Raw genomic sequence first — 15,530 nt, forward strand, 5'->3', positions numbered from 1 at the left:
CCCCATGTCAGAAACCTTCTCATCTTCAAAGCCAAGCTCAAATGTCTTCTTGATAAAACCTTTGTTAGCAACCTACACCTGAATTGCCTACCTCTTTATTTTTACCCTCTCTGTGGTATTCTTACAGATTTGTTTTCATTCTTCATTTATTCATTCAACAAATATAGGGTGGGGCAAAAGTAGGTTTACAGTTATTCATATGGAAAATAATAGAATAATTAACAACTAATATTATAAGAATAAACTCTGTGTTTCACATACTCACAATTGTAAACCTACTTTTGCCCCACCCTGTATTTATTGAGCACCTACTAAATGCAAGGTACTAGTTTAAATACCTGGAAATACGAGGTTGAACAAAAGAGACATGTCTCTTATAGGTAGGGCTATATTGCAGAGGGCGCATAGACAAAAACTAATAAATAAATGCATATGTAAAATTATTTTGGGTGTATGAAAAAAAGTAAGAAAAAGAGTTAGGGAGTAATGGGGTGTTCTTTTAGACAAGTTGCAAGGGAAGACTTCTCTATATGGACAACACTGGAGGAGAGACCCAGATGAAATAAGGAAGTGAACTCTGAGAAAGAGGGAATGGCAGAGGGAACAGCAAGTACAAACGCCCTGCACTAAGAGTTCGCTTGTATATGAGTCTATGTGTGAATTCCTTGGGACAGGGCTCATGGCCCAGCACACTGTTTTGGATGGAGAAAGTTCTGAGCAATTGAATTTATTCAAGATTTAATGATTTTTGAATTCATTTCACATTTTTCTTTAAATAAGCATTTCTAAAATGTGTTCTGTAGAATATACCCCCAAACTGAATTATGCAAAATCTAGTTATACCACACATATGTGGTTCTGTGGCCAAATATGCATAAGAAACAACAAAGATTAATAATGTATACTAATACGTGTTGCTAAGTCTGTCAGTAAAAACAAAACACCTTCGCCCTTTCCTGTGCCCTTTTAAGGCTGATGCGGTGCCTTAGGAGGCTGACACAGAAGGGTACAGTAAGTCTCCATAAAACCCGGAGAAAAAATGATAAAACTCCTCTTTGGATCCTGTCTGGAGTCACAGCTGAAAAAAACAAAAACAACCTAATTCATCACTTTTCAGTGTCTGTTTTTCCCATGGAACACACATTGATAATACACTAAACACTAAATCCCATAGAATTCAGTTTCAAATATGTTGTCTCAAATTCCTTAATTTTTATATTAAGTACATACTTAAGTTCCCAATATTTACCTGTTTCATAATTTTACAACTAAAATATGGATACCAGAAGGTGTAGTATTATTCTAATTATGATACAAGAACATGGATTTTCAACGTTCTCCTTACTGTGTTAATATTATCCACATTTTTATAGCCCCACTTTGCCTAATTTTAATCTATATCTAGTGATCTTCACACTGTTAACCAAGCGGTCTCAGGATTTTCCGTCACTGTCAGGATTGGGAGTTAAAATATTAAGGGGCAAGTTTGTACGCCTTGAAATAAACAAATAGCAGTCAAGGAAATAGAAACACGACTCAGAATGCCCAGTGAGAGAGAAGTCCTGGATGGTAACATGCATCCAGGCTCTGGGGATAAACTGCCTCTGACTGCAGCTCCCCCCTGGGAGAAAACGTTCAGGGAGTCGCGGGTTCTGACTGTAATTTTGGTCTCCTCTGCCTTTGCCCGCACTAGATGCCTGGTGACAGCCTTTAAACGCAGAAGTTCTAGTATCAATCTATGTTGCTTTGCTCCCTGATTGCAGACCTCTTTAAGTATTTATTGACTTTCCATGGTCACCAGCCAGCTGTAGATACATGCCTCAGTAACAAGGCCAAATTTGCAAGCAGCTATCAAACTAAGTTGTAGTTGTCTTCGCTGCGTCTGCGCGTGTTTGTCTCAAAATCGGTGTGCGTGTACAGGAGCGGGAAAGTGCAAAGAGAACTCCCGGGCTTTTAGATAAGTTTCGCTGAAGATCTCGTAGCCGCTGGTCGTTTTTCAGAGGAGAAAAGAGCATGTATTCTTCCTTCATTGTGGGTGTGGCATTTCGCTCTACAGGTTTAAAGGCAGCAGGGAAACTGCAAAGCCAGAGTTTTTTCTCTGAGGCGTTAGTTGCTGCGGAGAAAAACAAGCCCCCTTTTGCCTGCGGCAGACACGTCCCAGAATGCACCTGGCGACGGGCAGACAGCAGCGCTGGCGGGAGCCCAGGAGCTTGGCTCCCAGCTGCAGCTCGGGAACAACCCAAGCGGTGTTCTCCGATCGGGTCGAATTTCCAGGATGGATCGGGTTCAGAGTTATCTGCTCGGCTTTCACTCATCTAAGATGGTGCTCCAAGGCTAGGATTGCAGTCTTCTGAACGGGGAATGGAGGCTAGAGGGAGAAACCCTCTGGTGTCTGTAAAGACCACAAAAGGTGTTTTCCCTTGTTGAAAGAAGCAGCAGCACCCCTGAAACTGTTACTGCTTGAGAATTCAGGACAGTAAAAAACATAGGGGGTGGAGGGGGCAGTTTTCAGGGTTTTGTATCATAACATCTGGACTCCAGAGTTATTTTTATAATGGCACTTCTTGGTTAAATCTGTCATTTTAAATAGATATGTGATTCAATATATTGAATATAGTCAATATATTCTTGATTCTTGAATCTTTCCTCCTCATTGGCCAAACAAGAAATAGTTACTGCTAAAGCTAAAAAGCATTTTACCCTTTGACCAGCCCACTGTGTGCACCTGAAGTCTTGTCTTCCATACTTAGTGCTTTCTCACTGCAACCCTGACTGTGCTGGGGACCAAGCCGGTCCCAGCGGCTGTGAGGCAGGGACAGGTATTGTGTTTATTGCCACATTCATGCACAGAATAGCGCTCAAAATGTTTAAGATGAACAAAGGCTAAGAAGTCGCTCCTCATTGTGAGAGGGAATGAAGCTCCCCAAAGGGAATGGAAAGTGCTGTCCTGCCCCCGCTGGACACCCAGGCGTGCCATGTTGTTGCTGTGGCCCTGTGCTGTAGTGGGAAAGAGCTTAAACTCCATTTTTTGTGTTTGTCTCACTATGTATGATGTCATTCCGGTGGCCAGAAGCCTCTCATTAGATGAGGGATTTTCTGTTTGTCATCTGCCCACTTTACTATAGAACTACATGTGCAGCATCTCAGAGAAGTAGCTGTATTTTCCTCAGAATTCCAGTTTACTGCCCTGGCTGGTTTTGCTCAGTGGTTAGAGCATTGACCTGTGGATTCCCAGTCAAGGGCATGTACCTGGGTTGCAGGTTCAATCCCCAACTTGTAGGGGAGACACATTAATGTTTTTCTCTTTCTCTCTCCCTCCCACTCTATCAAAAAAAAAAAAAAAAAAAAATCAGTGGAAAAATATTTGCAGGTGAGGATTAATCAAAAAAAATTTTTTTTCCAGTTTATTTAGATATAACATTGTGGTAAAGTAAAAAATTACTACACTCATTTGGTATTTTGTTTCACATATTTCGTACTTGAAAGTCCATTTTGTACCAAGCATAGTTTTAGAACTTTTCTGTGTTTGCTCCCTGTTGCCACACTAAGAAGTATTTATTATAACCCTTAGTTCACAGATGTCAAACCTGCAGACGAGAGAGGTTGTGACTAAGGTCACATGGTTGGAGCCAGGACTAGACCTCAGGTCTTTTGATTCCAAGTTTGTCTCTCTCTTTCTCATTTCTGTGTTTGGGAGACAGTGTTTGACTTCAGGGAACAGAAATCTCTTCAACCTCTCCTTAACAAAAGGTGATTTCCTGGAGGACACAGTACAGTCTTAGAGAACCCAATGTTGGGAAGATACTGAGATTCAAGGAAACAAAATCTCAGCAGGCATCCCCTCTGTCTCTGTTTTTCCTTTCTGGGACCTCATGGTCTCATACATCCCTCTTTTTTGTACAGAGATCTTAGTTTCGCCCTGGCCGGTTTTGCTCAGTGGTTAGAGCATTGGCCCTCGGACCAAAGAGTCATGGGTTTGATTCCAGCCAAGGGCACATACCTTGGTTGCAGTTTGTCCCCAGCCCTGGCCCTGGCCGGGGTCTTGCAGGAGGTGACTAGTCGATATTTCTTTCTCACATCGATGTATCTCTCTCTCCCTTCCTCCCTCCCTCCCCTCCATCTAAAGATAAATGAAAAAAATATCCTCCAATGAGAGTTAAAAAAAAAATCCTAGATTCTTTTGCTCATTGACTTCAGCCTGCGCAGGACTTTGGGTTACCATAATGCCAGGCCTTACCCAGTGACTTCACAGGTTCAGGAGCCAACAACTGACAGACTCAGCCTCCCTGTCTTCCATAGAATCCACACTCAAAAACAAGAATGTGGCCCTGGCCAGTTTGGCTCGGTGGTTAGAGCATCGGCCTGTGGTCCAGAGAGACCGGGTTCGGTTCCCGCTAAGGGCATGTACCTCGATTGCAGTTTGTCCCTGGCCCTGGCTGGGTCATGTGGGAGGCAGCCACTCGATGTGTGTTCCTTTCACATCTCTCTCTCTCTCTCTCTCTCTCTCTCTCTCTCTCTCTCTCCCCTCCCTCCCTCCCTCCCTCCCTCCCTCCCTCTCTCTTCACTCTATCTGAACAAAAAAATGGAAAAATGTCCTTTGGTGAGGATAAAAAAACAACAACCAGAAATGTGATTGACCTAGGCAGAGCAGACTATTCCAAAAGAGTTATAAGAAAATAATGGGCATGCCTAAAACAGGCTACTTTTTTAAAAGATATTCTAATTCAAATGTTAAAATCTGAATTATTTGGCTTATAATAGCTTTCTTTCAGTCTAGTTCTGTTTATTTTTCACATCCCTCCCACTGATGATGGTAAACTCACCTTTTCTTGATCTATCTCACTTTTGCCTTGATTGCTTCCTTAAAAACTAGCACACAATTCTAAGATTCCAACATTTTTCCTTTGTGTTAGTTGTGCAAATTCTTTTACTTCTTTAACAATTAAATTCCAATTCCAGTTCCTCTGGGTAGCTTTCCATATTAACCTAGTAATAAGATGTGTCTATTCTTAATTCTAGCCCCTTTGCCTATGAGGATGCTCAGTTCATTCAAACAAGCAGAGGTCCTTTTATATTTTAAATTGGACCTCCTAGATATCTGATATGGTCCCCCTTATGATCCAGGGCATATATTGAAAGCCATGTGGTTAGAATGATTGGAGTCTAGGGCAAAACCACTGGCTCTATATGATGATCAAACGAATGACAAGGTTGATCCCCTGATATGCCAACTAGACAAACATCTGACCTCAAATTCACACTGGATGGTGTGAGGCCAGTGCTAAGGAATACCACCTCATTTTCCCTTAGCCTGGGTCTTTAAACTTTCTCATCATGCCCTAACTATTATGAGTACTCAATAAAGTATAAAGAATAATTTTAGCATAAGGAATTTCCAGGCAGAACTTGAAATGTTTCAGGACTTTTCTTATTACTGTTCTGCTTTCACAAAGCCTTTTTGCATTAAATGAGGAGGTTTATGGAAGCTGATGAAATCACTTTTAATTAAATGGTTTAATAAATAGCAAATGTTTGTATCAAAGTTTTAAACTAGGAGAAATTACAAACAAACACACACAACATCAAAGTATTTGACCAACTGCCCTAGCTGGCTGTCTGTGCTGTTTTAGAAGCAATGAAAGGACAGGGAGACGGAGGTCAGAGTCTGTGCTTCTTGAACCACTGTGTTAGCCATTAGATACAAAGAGTATGAAACTCTGGCTTTATAGCTGTTCGTTATGTTATTACATATCCTTATGAGCCTTGTTGCCCATAGACAACCAAAAGGACTAGGATATTTGAGATGTTGAACAATCTAACTGTAATTATAACAATTAAAACCTTATAAAATGCATCAAATAAAATAGATTCAATGCTTCCACTTAGTCTGTTTTGAGAAAAGTAGTTATAAGGAGCATTGTTCTTTCCCCCAAAGAGATTAAAATTCTGGGATTGGCCAACAGTAGGGGGAGATAAGAATAAAAGAGAAGAAAAGATTTGCCTTACAAACCTTTATAAAGTGTTTTTATTTTCAAGCTTAACAAATGAAGCCTTCATCATCTTTGCTTCTGGGAACAGTTTCAAGCTTAAGAAACACAATTGGAAATCTGCCATGTTGCAGCCCATCCCCAGTTAGTCATTCCAACTGGATCCAAATTGAGTATCTCTGTTCCAAGAGTTCTCCGAAAAAGGCTCATGATAAGAGATGAAACCTAGCCAACACAACCTGGAGGACTGCACACTCACCCTTTGCCACCAGGTTTTCCAAGAAGTAGCCCAGGTTACACCCTCCTCCTCTTTAAAGAGCTCTCTTATCAGACCACAGCTTTGCCCCCAAGAGTCAACTTCTCTGTTCATGCACCATATTAAAAAATTATAATTATAATTCCCTGGAATCCTTTAATTCAATATTTTATTCAAAAAGCATTTCTGGAGCATTTACAGTGTGCCAATTCCAGTTCAAGACTATGTATCTCTGTCTTCAAAGAACTCACAGTAAGGACGCATAGACTTTCAGCTATTAACTAAGTCCTGATTAATTTACTTATTAAATGGTTTGTAACACTCCTGCCAGGTGCTCTAATGGGCAATGTAGTGGACAACTGTAGGTCATGCTTTCATGCTTCTTTTTTGTTTGGAACTTACAATCTAGAGGAGATAATACATGGAGAAAGAACTATAATATAAGGTATAGTAAGTACATGGCAGGTGTTGTAAAAATGGTTAGTAGATGCAATTTTCCCCAGGACAGATAATGGTTTGGAGCCAACTTGGATACAGGTAAAGGTGAGAAGTGCCAGGAAAAGGAATTTTAATGAATCATGAGCAGCAACCATCTTGGGAGGTTACACTGGTATATTCCTAGCTGTTTAAAAAAAAAAAAAAAGTTTTAAAGCAACATATATTATTTCTTTTACTTTAGAAATGAACTAAACTTGTACACAATTTTGAATGGAGCTTCCCCCATTTAAAAAAATTAAGTTATAATTTATATATTATAAAGTTCACCTTTTTAGTGCATAGTTTCCCAAGTTTTGACAAATCCATAGCCATTTAATTACAACCACAATCTATTAATACAACATTTTTTCATCACCCTAAGAAATTACCCTGTGTTCCTTTGTAATCAACTTCTTCCTCCACCACAGTCCTGGCAACTACTGGTCTTTTTTCTATCCTTATAGTATTGTTGTATAGAATATTGTGTAAATGAAATCATAGCATTTTGATCTGGCTTCTTTCACTTAGCAGTGTGCACTTGAGATTCATTCACAGTAGTTGTGTATATCAATAGTTTATTCTTTTTCAGTGTTAAGTAGTAGCACATTGTATGTATCCATTCATACAATATATCCATTGTATAAAGGACATTTTGGTTGTTTTCAATTTAGTTTTTATGAGGACATAAATTTTTATTTCACTTGGGTAAATACTTAGGAGTGGGATTGTTGGATCATATGGTTAAGTGTCTTTCCAAAGTGGCTGTGCCATTTTGCTCTCCTGCCCTCAGTGTTCAAGTGTTCTAGTTGGCTCACATTATAGAATGACTGACCCCAGTCCTTCTTAATCTCGGGAAATTTAAGACTGTGGACTCATTTTTAGGTAAAGAGCTAGCATCTTCCCATTGCAGCCCATTGGTATATAAAGAGTTATACAATGTCAAATTTCATCAGCCTGTTTCTCTTTAGCATAGTTTGAAAACACTAGCTTAGAGTTTCTTAGAGAAAAAACACACACAGATGTTAAATGGGGGCAATAATAACTACCTGATAGATTCTTATGAGGGTTCAATGAGGTGAAATATGTAAAAATACCTTTTAGAAGGCCTAATAGGCAATAGAAGTCCATTAAAATATAAATTAAATTTGAAGAAAGAGAGAAGAAACATTACAAAGTATAATACAGAAAAATTATACCAAGTTTTGAGCACTGTTCATACCAGGGACTGTGTTATGATCTTTGCATATATTACTTTGTTTAGTCCTCATAGTAATCTTAGGAAATATAGATACTACTGTTGTCCCCAAGTCACATAAAAAGTAAAGGCCCAATTCAAATCTGGATTATTCCCAAGCAATCTCTTAACTTTTGTGTCTAGTTCCTTTCTTAAAACTAGGAGTACTGTAGGGGGTCAGAAGAGAGAAGAAGGGGAAATGTGAACCTATCTTTATTCACCCTTATGTCAAGGATGGGAGTCAGTGTCACTCAGACTGAAATCTGTAGAGTCAGTTCTCTGTCAGGCCAACCGTCCTCACCTTTCTCTGGAATTGGGCCCCTGTGTAGCACTCAGAAAGAACCAAATGGTCTCCTCTATCTATCGAGCTTAAGTTTTGAGCTATTTTGCCACATCAAAACTCAGCTGTAATTCTATGTGTGGGTATGCCACAATGTAGAGATGTCATTGTGTTTCCCATTTGGATGAACACTTGTCACAGAGACACTTATTAAATATTCTTTTCTTTTTTCATGTATTTGAAAAGTCCTTACTCTCATATAACAATTTTTCTTATAACTTTGCATCTATTTCTAGACTCTCTAGTCTGTTCTGTAGATCTTTTCATTTCTTCCAAAAGCCAATTGACATTGTTTAAATTATAATGGCTTATACTATAATACCTGGTAGAGTAATTCCCCCATCTTATCTTTCTTTTTTTCAGAAATATAGTCTTTTTGAACTTGAATCCTTCCATATGGGTTATTGAGTGAGCATGTAAAAAACAATGAGCAGTGAAATCGTTTTTCCAAATGTAGTGTTTTGTGGTCTGCCAACATACAAAATTAATAAAAATACTGGATGTGGGATGGAGTCTCTGGATATAACCTTCAAAACCTTCTTCTAGCCCCTGAAACCTTTCATTCGTCCAACTTTTAAGGTGATCACTGAGCATAAAAAGTGAGAGTTTGAAGCCAGTGAATGACTAATGGTGGGAATTTCCAACCCACAGAGAGAACAAGGTCAGAGGAGAAGATGGAAGAACAGATCTGAGTGATCCATGTTAACCCAGCCCATGTTGTTTTTTAATGCTCACCCAAGGATATGTTTTTTATTGGTTTTTAAAGAGATAGAAAGGGAGGAAAGGAGGAAAAGAGAGAGAGAGAAAGAGATCAATGTGAAAGAAAAATAGTTTCTGAAATGAGTCATAATTAAGGCAAAACTACCCTGTGAACAATCTTTATAAAGCATTATCTGGATAACATAGTTTTCTAATTATTGAACATAGGTCAAGGATAGTACTAGGGAAAACTCTCAAAAATGGACCGGGTCCTGGCTGGGTAGCTCAGTTGGTTGGAGTATCCTCTCCATCCACCAAAAAGAGGTGGGCTCCATCCCTGGTTGGGGCCTAAGAGAGGCAACCGATAGATGTTAATTTTTAAATTATTGCTTTTTAAATTTTTCAAGGTCTAAACCAAAGTGTCTAATACTTGTCTCAACATGTGTAGTCAATCTGTGGATAGTTTCCCCTACAGTTTGTCAAATAAATAGAAAGAGGCAGACAGCAGGTATTATTGATACCTTGTTTCTATATGAGTTCATTCATACAAGGTGAAGAACAACAAATAAGAATGTACTATGCAGGGAAGAAAAAAAAGCCCTGGCTAATGTGGCTCAGTGGTTGGAGTGTTGACCGGAGCACCAAGGGGTCATGGGTTCGATTCTTGGCTCCAGGGTGTATGCGGGAGGCATCCAATCAATGTGTCTCTCTCACGTCAATGTTTCTCTCTTTCTCTCACTCCTTTTCTTTTTCTCTCTCTCCCTCCCTTTCACTCTCTCTAAAAATCAATGGAAAAAATATCCTTGGGTGAGAATTAAAAAAGAAAAGAATGTGCTATGCTCCTCTTACCTTTGTATATCTGCCTTTCCATCTGATTAACACCCAGCCCTCCCCTAAGACTCAGCATATCATCTCCTCTAGACGGATTCCACCTCCGATCTGAGGGAGGTAGATGCCCCTTGTCTGTGGTCCCACAGCACCCAGTTCTTACCTCTGTCAGAGCACTGTTCACATGTGTTTCTTTTCCAGCTTATACCTCTGCTCAACTTTGAGTTCCTTAAGGTCGGAGACAAATACAAGGGAGAGAACAAGAGGGTCCTAAGTTGAAATCATAGCTCAGCCCATGCTGTGTAGCCTTGATAACTTCTTTTGCTTCTCTGAGACTCAGCTTTCTCATCTGTATAACTGGAATAATAATGGTATATACCTCTTAGAGTTGGTTTGAGTATTAGAAATGTATGTGCATTGCTTTGCACTATGCCTAGCTTTAGTAGCACTCGATAAAAACTTGTTGAAGGACTGAATGAGTGAGTGAATGAATGAATGAATGAATGAATGAATGAATGAAGAGAAAATGTGAGATTTGGTCACAGGATTGTTTTTTCAGAACTCTCTTTGGACTGTAGTCAATTCAGTGATCAAAGTCCCATGAGCTCAATCGTAGGCATTGTTACCTTAACCTTCAAACAGATACTGATTAAAACATCCTCAGCTGCTTCCTCGGGAGTCCAGCCTCTCATTTATCCTTACGTAAGGTCCAAACCCAGACATACAGCTTCCTGTCCTTCCTACAGGTAGAAGAGAAAACTTTCTACAATGTTGTCCATTCGTTTCCTCATTCATGAATCATTTACTAAGTACCTACTATGTGTCAGAGACTGTGATAGATGTTAGTGATATAATGGAGATTTGATGAGATGTTTTACTTGTTTATCAGCCCGGATGCTAAACAAATGCATTGTGTATGATTGCTTTTTACCCCATGGCCATCCCAGCTGTACCTCATGGTATACCTGTTGTGCTCCCAAATCATCTCTCCTCTCTCTCTCCCTCAACTAGATATAAATATAAAGATATTGCTATATGCCCTGTTCAATTTTATCTACGTGTGCTGAGCACACAAATCCAAAAGGAATATTTTTGATCACTATTAAAATGAAACTGTAGATGCAGTTGTGTGAAGAAGGAAGGAAGAATTATAGCCTCCTGCCTTACTGGATGCTATTGACTGCATGAATCACTCCTGAAGAAAGGGAGGGTTGGGTGTGTCTAGCACATATGTATCATCTCACCACTTTAGAAGCTGATGCTCTTAGTGGTGGTGCTAAGAGGGTGAGAAACAGATAAAATGATGGCCAAGAATACAAGTCAAATGTAACTGTTGTCTTATTTGGGTGGTGTATATGACTTCAGGTTACAGAGCATATTGACTTTTTAGGGTTGTTTCATAAGCCTACATTCTGTTTTTCCTCATATGAGAACCCACTTATTTTTTTTATTCAGCAGACATTTACTGAGGGCCTACATGTATACTGGTGACAAAGTGTGATTCCTCTGCTTTGGAGACGCTTGGTCTAATGCGAGACGAGGAGACTGATAAATGATCAAATCCTAACAGTGCAGTACCAGACGGTGGTTAAGAGCCCAGTCTTGGAGTTAGCACTGCGTTTGAAAACAGTGCATTACTTGCTTTCAGTCCAGCTGGGGAGAGTTAATCAGCCTCTGTGAGCCACAGTTTCCTGGCCTGTGAAAGGAAGAGGATAACAACAGCATTGCCTTAGAAAGTTTCATTGAAGAGTCCATGAGATTAGGTGTGTGCAGTGCTCTCACGGTGTCTGGAGCCGTGTGAGCCCCCATGCATGTTAGCTGCAGGTTGTCTGTTCTCGTTTTCACGGGGATTGTTATCAGAGGCTATAACAGAATCTTGAACAGAGTGCTAGGGAATCTGCAGAGGATGTGACCAATTTGACCTCAGCCAAGGTTTCCCAAGGTGACTTCAGAGTTGGATATGAGGCCTGAGAGAGGTGTGTGCAGAGAAGGGGCACTCCAAGCCTCGGGAGCAAACTGTCCGAAGTCAGAGTAAGTACAATTCAGTGCACTGTTCAGGGAGGCTTCATAAGGAGAATGGATGGGAGTGGCCAAAAGTTATGTTTAGACACTGGCTGGAGAGAGATAGCTGCCATACAAAGTGGCTGGAAATTCATGCCATAGTCCATAGGAGCCAGAGGACAACTTCTAATGATGCCCTCAGCTCTATCTGCCACCAAACTACTCAATAGGCTGACATGACCCTTAGCAGTGTGGGTACTGTCCACATACCTCGATGACAGTAGAAATATAGTGTAGGAAAACAGATACATGCTATGATAATAATAGCTAGTATTTGTGTGAACTTTATGAATTACAAAGATGATTTTGGCATTGCTAAGATTTCTAGCTCATATAGAGGGTAACTGAGGTTAAGAACTTCTGCAGCATCACACAATAGAACGGAGATGAGTTGGGGCTGTAAATCTCAGGCCCAGGCCCTTGGCAGAAATGACATTCTCTACGTTTATTCTCAATCTAAATTTTTTCCCTGAGTAATAATTCTTGTTTACTAAAAAAAATCTTTCCCTCGCTCTCTAGTTCTCTAAAATGCTGCTGAAATCTCCTTTAGCGGCTTTGCCCTGGTCTTGGCTTCAGCTGTTTTATGCCTTTGATATCTGGATTTTCCATTTTTATGATCATTCTATGTCTTAACTGACTCCAAGCCTAGACAACAGAGTGTTTGCCACTTAATTAGTCTGTCACTTTACTGCAGGAAACTTACTTGTTTTAAAGGGGATTTTTGCTCCCAGGCAGTGTGGCTCAGTGGTTGAGCATCGACCCCTGCACCAAGAGGTTGCTGGTTTGATTCCCTATCAGGGCACATGCCTGGGTTGCAGGCTCGATCCCTAGTAGGGGGCAATCGATGTTTCTATTTCTCCCTCCTCTTCCTTCCTCTCTTTCTAAAAATCAATAAAAAAAAAAATATTTTAAAAAATAAAGGTGATTCTGGCCTTATTCAGCAAAACTGCCTCTGTTTTCACTACCTCTTGCTAAAGGCACCTCATCTCGATAGCTTGACTTTTTCCACATCGTGGCCACTTTCTCCCTGTGCTTTTTTACCCTCTGCCTTGATGTTCTGTTTGCTCTAAGCCTGAAAATGTTTGGGCTATGAACAACTTGTGGAGGAAAAACCCACAGGTGGAAAGGTCAGTAATGAATGGCCACCCCTTGTGTTACCAGGCCTCTCATAGGGACTTATGGAGTCTGTCTGCATTATCCTAGTAGCCCCAACTCCTGCTTCCACAGACGGGACGTCCCATGTAGCAGTGGGACCCGCTGTCCTCTAGAACATGATTCCACGTTCCACACCAGTCCTCTAACTCGCTGGGTGGTCCAGCTCCATTCTGGGGAGCCTTGCCAACTGCGGATGCCCGGTCACTGGGCAGCCGGCGAAGCTGCAACATGTGTGGGGGCTGTGCTGGAAAGGCGCTGGGGCGAGGCTGTGCTCAGCAAGTGCGTGCCTGGGAATTAGTGTAAGAGAAAGAAGGTCCTCCAGGGGCCTCAAAACTACCCGGCAACAAAATATGCAAACAATGACTTTGTCATATGACAACAGTGCCATCTGTAGCCTAACCCCTTGTACATCTGCCCATCGCAACTCAGATCAAGAGAGGAAGCAGTGGGGTTGCACTTCCCTGATTCGGGAGGCTCGGAGCTTGCGGTCAGCAGCATCACTAGCTGAACCTCCTACCAGGGACAGTCCATTCTGCCCCGTGCCCCCACAGCGGTGCTCTGTCCCTTTCTGACTGTTCTCCAGGACTGCTTCCGCAGAATCTTGCTTCAGCTCTGCACACCGCACTCACTCACTTTTAAGGTTCAGCTGATGCCCACTGGTGGAGCCCATCTGCCTGTCTGCTCTCCTCATCACCACAGCAGCACCTTCATGAATAACGCTCTTTACAATAGGCTGCCAGCGTCCTTATTCTGCCATGTGATCTTTACAAGCCCCTACTCAGCCTCCTTATGGGCCACATTAGGAACTTGTTATTAGCTTTATTTTACACTTGAGCAGAGAGGCTCAGAGAGGTTAACTGATCTTTCTGAGGTCACACAGCTAGTAAATGGCACAGCTGGCACTTAAGCCATGTTTTTTTACTTTAAATATATTATACTTTCTTCATAGATATTTATGAGAACAGACAGACAGGAACAGTGAGTGGACTAAAACCAGTGACTATCACATATGCGTATAGGGCCAAGTGACCCTTTTCAAACCAGCTCCCCAGCATCCTTCTCTGTCCTCCCCACCAGGCGAAAGACTAATCCTTCTAAAAGCCCTGTGCTCTCTGTTTGCTACCTTAATCCCCAAGATCCCATCTGTTATGTCTCTGGACACAAATACACATGGCCCATTTAACTGCCGTGATTCAGGGGAGAATGAGAAATGCAGAAAACTGGGACAAATTTCCCTAATTATAACAAGGTAGGCAATGGAGTTTGGGGACAGATTGAGGACAGGGGCCAGCAATGGAGATCACTGGGGCAGACAGAACACAGCAACAGCTAACCGGTGGGAATACATTTATTTGATCGGCAAATGAAATGCAGCTCAGTGTCTTCAGGGTGCTCTGGCCCATGGACAGATCGTATGGATGGAGAAGTAGGAGCAGTGACAGCGACCCAGGCAAGCAGTCAGAGTGACCTGAGGAGATGATCAGGGCTCAGAAGCATACTCACAATGCCTCGGACCAGCGCAGGGCAGTGCCTGTCATCCTAGAGAGTCTGGGCTTACAGAGACCGGAACTTAGTTACAGACACGTGATAGGGATCCTCTAACCAGAACCTGTTTGAAATTGGCCTTAGGGACCAAGGCAAAGCCTCAGTTTCTGAACTGGAGAGTAGGTGCAAAGGGAAGAGGGATGTAAGGCCTGGGAGCAGGCAGGACCTAGCATCCTTCTGGGGCATTACTCTCATAACCCGTATTAATCAGAGTTGGCATGGTTATGCCACAATTACAACTATCATAAAAATCTCCGGCTGAAGCACAAAGTTGTATTCCTCATTATGTGTCCATAATGGGGGCAGGGGGATCTGTTCATCAGAGCCATTTAGGATGAAGGGTGATGGAGCCGCCACTCCTCTGAGCATTGCCAGGTGCTGAACCTGAAAGAAAAGAGAGAGTCCTCAAGGGAATCTCATCAGCAAATAACTTCTTAGCCAGAGAGTAACACACATTCCTTCAGCTCACAACTCATTGGCCAGAGCTAATCACACGTCCCTGGCGACCCACAGGTTGTCCAGGAAGGACAGTCCTGCCTCAGGCCTGGTAGTAGAGAGTTGCAAACATTGAGTGAACAGCACACTTTGAGGCTTTGATGTAGAATTCATGCTGGATTATTATCTTTAACCTTATGTAGGAAACCGAAGGCAGTGGTTACAGAAATCTGGAAAACATAGACTTTTCCATAAGTTTAACAAATATTTATCAGTCACTGCTGTGTGTGAGGAGACCACAATGAGGGCTATGGGTATGTAGTGACCAGATACAATTCTTCCTTAAAAGAGCACTGGTCTAATGGGTAAGAATAACTCACACAGCGTGACAAGCTTCAGGAAGAAGTAGATCAGGATTCTGCGGAAGCACACGTGGGAGGTGACTGGTCTAGGCTGAGGGCTGGGGAGATGGGTTTAAGGAAGGCTTCCATGTTTACCTACAACTCTGCTCAT

General features: G+C 41.6%; 1 protein-coding gene and 1 non-coding gene across 2 annotated transcripts in view; both read left to right on the forward strand.

The window, feature by feature from the left end:
• Positions 1-15,530, forward strand: part of MAML2 (mastermind like transcriptional coactivator 2) — a 338,523-nt gene that overhangs the window by 282,546 nt on the left and 40,447 nt on the right. The window lies entirely within an intron of this gene.
• On the forward strand, positions 959-1,080 carry LOC118629186. Its single transcript, XR_004959422.1, has one exon. It is a non-coding gene; the product is annotated as a small nucleolar RNA SNORA26 (small nucleolar RNA).

This window comes from Molossus molossus, unplaced genomic scaffold, assembly GCF_014108415.1.
Source record: "Molossus molossus isolate mMolMol1 unplaced genomic scaffold, mMolMol1.p scaffold_m16_p_13, whole genome shotgun sequence".
NCBI lineage: Eukaryota > Metazoa > Chordata > Mammalia > Chiroptera > Molossidae > Molossus > Molossus molossus.